The sequence below is a fragment of the Penaeus japonicus genome, unplaced genomic scaffold (genome assembly GCF_977035675.1).
Source record: "Penaeus japonicus unplaced genomic scaffold, GWHDUDI00000001_assembly GWHDUDI00000022, whole genome shotgun sequence".
In the NCBI taxonomy this organism is placed as follows: domain Eukaryota; kingdom Metazoa; phylum Arthropoda; class Malacostraca; order Decapoda; family Penaeidae; genus Penaeus; species Penaeus japonicus.
In genome coordinates this window covers 16,379,607-16,383,552 of record NW_028234424.1, presented here as the reverse complement: position 1 = coordinate 16,383,552, position 3,946 = coordinate 16,379,607, and the positions used below count along the sequence as shown (strand labels likewise).

Below are 3,946 nucleotides of genomic sequence, written 5' to 3'. Positions count from 1 at the left end.
CTCTCTCTCTCCTCCTCCCCTTTCTCTCTCTCTCTCTCCCCTCTCTCTCTCTCTCTCTCTTCTCTCTCTCTCTCTCTCTCTCTCTCTCTCTCTCTCTCTCTCTCTCTCTCTCTCTCTCTCTCTCTCTCTCTCTCTCTCTCTCTCTCTCTCTCTCTCTCTCTCGCTCTCTCTCTCTCTCTCTTTCTTTGTGTGACTAATAATGTAACTTTGATATGACTTTCCGTTACATGCCGTTTTATTAGCGGCATAGCAACAGCTTATATACATCATGTAACAGGTCTTGCACATGAGAATAATAGATGCGTTTTGTATTTATAAAGAGAAAAGTTACATGCATTTGCGTATTACGGACTTGTAACAATTGCATTTGTAATTGTGATAATGCATCTGTAATGAGTGCAATTATCCTCTGCTCATTATATTACAATACTTACAGTTGAGATTCACTTAAAATGCAACGTACCCTATATCTGCAATGCACCAGGCTTTGTACTTCTAATGCAACAGGTTCGTGCACATCTCAAATCAACTTGTCTTTCTTTTTCTTGTTAATTCCGATTGCAATAAGTCCATTGATTGTATTACCAAAAGCCATTGCAAAATGACTTAAATGTGTGGGTCACGTGATGCGCGTTCGGATGAGGTGAGATGAAAGAAAACCGAGGTCACTGACAGCGGATTCGGAGGCGGGGTCGTACGGGGTGGGTGACAGGTGTTATATAATGTTTTACATATATATATATATATATATATATATATATATATATATATATATATATATATATACATACACAAACACACACACACACACACACACACACACACACACACACACACACACACACACACACACACACACACAACAAAATGTCTATATATATATATATATATATATATATATATATATATATATATATATATATATATATATATATATACAGTATACATATATATATGATAAAGCTGCTACGAGGGACAATAGGACGGTTATCGACATGTCTCTATGGGTAGAAAATTCAGGCGTAGGTTAGCTCAGGTTTGCGTCCGAGAGCCGATCCTGGCGTGCCGTTGCGTGCAACTTACCTCACACAAATCATAAATGGCCTCCCGGAAGTCGGGGTAGAGGCAGGATGGCGTAGTGGGCGGCAGCAGTGACAGAGGCGTGGGCGTCTCCGACCATCCCGGAGAAGGGGCGGGGTGGGGGAAGCTATGTAGTGGGGGGGAGGCCCACACCCACACTACAGGACTGGCTCTTACAACTCGGGTACTTCACCAGAACACTCAGATATCGGTAATAAAAGGCCTTTTTTATGCTAAGCTTTTTTTTTTCTCTCTCTCTCGCTTTCTCTCTATCTTTCCTTTATCTATTTCTTATTCTTCCTTCCTTCGAGTTTACACTTTCTTTTCTCTGGCACAAGAAAATTCAGGAGGGGGGGAGGGGGCGGCACCGACACTCACACTGTCTTATTCACACGCGCTGGAAAAGGTGTTTCACAATGATTTCTCTCGCAAGGAAAGCCTAAAACTGAACACAAGCTGGTGGTGAATGACTGATCAGAGAATTGGGATGAGGTAGAAGGGTATTTTTGGAATTTATTTTCGGATGCTTGCTTTTCCTTTTTTTTGATTTGATATTTTCTTTTTCTCTCTTTCTCTCTCTCTCTCTCGAGTTATCTTCTATTTTAAATTTCTCTCTCTCGCTTCTCTTTTTCTCTCTTGGTATTGGATAATTTGCTTATCTCTTTCTACTATCAAGTAATAAGCCAGCTGTCGCACAAACGAAGCAGCAGTTGTCGCAGGCACATAACTCGGAGACAGCGAGTCAGCAGTCACCTCACACTTATAGTACACACAACACGTTCCCTTTACGCGCTCCCTCGTGCAGCTGGCTCAGGTTGGGACGCGAGCAGCTGGCAGCGGTTAGCACGACACTCGCGGGAGGCTTCAGCAGCAATCATTCTCATCGTCGTCTTCGTCGTTTCCCTCGTATCACGCGTCGTCGCAGGTCCAGGGCGTCCTCGTCTGCAGCGCCGTCGTCGCAGGGGCTCGAGGGGCGGCATGGTGCTCGGCCGCACAGGTGCTGAAGCAGCGCCACCACGCGCGAGTACACGGCCACCACGCGCGCCGCTTCCTCACACACACCTACTACAACTGCTGCTGCTGGAAGTGTACACACGCGTGTGTACAGCGGTGGTGTGCGTGTGTGTGCGGGGGTGGATCGATCTCGTTAGTGTCACGCTGTCACGCCATCATGTCGCTGCCACAACCGCCCTCGCCACCTCGGGGTATATCGCTATGTTCTTGCGGTGGGCGCCGCTGAAGTCGTGTGGACGCTCCGCTCGGGGCGGCTTGTGGGGGGCGCCGCGCCACCGTCACAGCGCTCGAGGCAGGCAGGGTCGCGGAAGGGCGGGAGAGCCAAGTCCGGCGGCGGCACACACTCGCACACTCCGCTGGGCACAGCGTCAGGAAGGGAGAGTGTCAGTGTTCTCAGGGGCGTGAGCGGACCCCTCACGCGGGCTCCGGCCACTCACTCACGCACGCACTGCGGCCGGCCTGCCTCCGGCACCCCCGACCCTACTCCACGCACGCCAGTTCCCGGCCCCCGCGCACTGCCCCCCTCCCCCCTCCCCGGCCCCCGCGGTCCCTCCCCCGCCCCCCCCTACACTTACAAACACCCTCAGCCATCGCTGACCCAAGGATAAACACAAACTTCTCGTCAAAGGAGCGCCGACCTCCTGCTTTTTCCGGCGACATGCACGGACAAGGCACGCATGAATGCACGCCCTTGCACGAGTCCCTCCCGCGTCGGCCGCGAATCTCGCCCCGCGATCGCCTCTCGCCACACGAATAGGACAACATACCACAGCCACACATACCAATTTTTCTCTTTCTCTCCCTCTCTCTTTCCCTCTCCCTCTCTCTCTCTCTCTGTCACACTTTCGTCGCAAGTTATCAACGAGAATAATGCAAATTGGGCCGTCTCGCACGCAGACCGCGGGCGCGTGCGCGGGGCGGCGAGCGGCGCGGGGTCGATACAGCCGGCAAGAAGCGCTCTCAACCGCGAGACGGCAGTGCCTCCGCGCCCCCGACCTGTGCCACGCCGCTGTGCCTCGGCGTCACTGCAAGCGCCCCCTCCCCCTCCCCGCCCCCTGCCGCTACATGGAAAGCGAGATCATCACAGCAACAAGAGCATCACCTCATCACACACGCACAAGCAAGCACGCACAAGCCATTCACGCACATGCGAAGGTGGAGCCGCGAAGACCGACACACAAGCACACGCGCGCATACGTACACGCGCGTACACACATAGCCAGACACATTCATATAAACGCGCGCGGACTTCATTCTCCCCCTTCACCCCCCCTACCATCTCCGTGCACGGCCCCCACCCCCTCCCCCCAGACCTGTCGCAACCAAAAATGTAGGTTGTTTATCAGGGGGAGGGGGGAGGGGGCAACGTAGTAAAACCATAATATTAATCACTTCAGTTCTATAGTCTCTTGGGGGGGGGGGGGGTACCACGACCATCGCTGCAAACGGAAGCCTATTTCAGTACAGTGCGTAAGGTGGAGGCGGGGGGGGGGGGGGGGGAGTGTGGAAAGAATAAGGTTATTCTTGACGTCTCTTCTACTTGTCTCTCTCTCTTTCTTTCTCTATATATTTATCTATCTTTGAATATATGTGTATCCTCTCTCTCTCTCTCTCTCTCTCTCTATATATATATATATATATATATATATATATATATATATATATACATATATATTTCTAAATTTCTATCTCTCACTCTTTCTCTCTCTCTCTCTCTCTCCTGTGTGTGCATGCATGTGTGCGTGTGTGTGGGATGGCAAATCTAATATACAGACATCACCTTGACATCAGCCTATTAAACCTCCTCCCCCCTCCAAAAACTTAAAACCCCCCTCCCCCTTCCCCAAACCCC

General features: G+C 50.8%; 1 long non-coding RNA gene across 1 annotated transcript in view; it reads right to left on the bottom strand.

The window, feature by feature from the left end:
- LOC147469328 (uncharacterized) overlaps window positions 1-2,568 on the bottom strand; it is a 54,670-nt gene extending 52,102 nt beyond the window's left edge. The window contains exon 1 of the long non-coding RNA XR_015192077.1: window positions 1,084-2,568. This is a non-coding gene — a long non-coding RNA (uncharacterized LOC147469328). The remainder of the gene's footprint in view (window positions 1-1,083) is intronic.
- Between the last annotated feature and the right edge of the window lie 1,378 nt (window positions 2,569-3,946).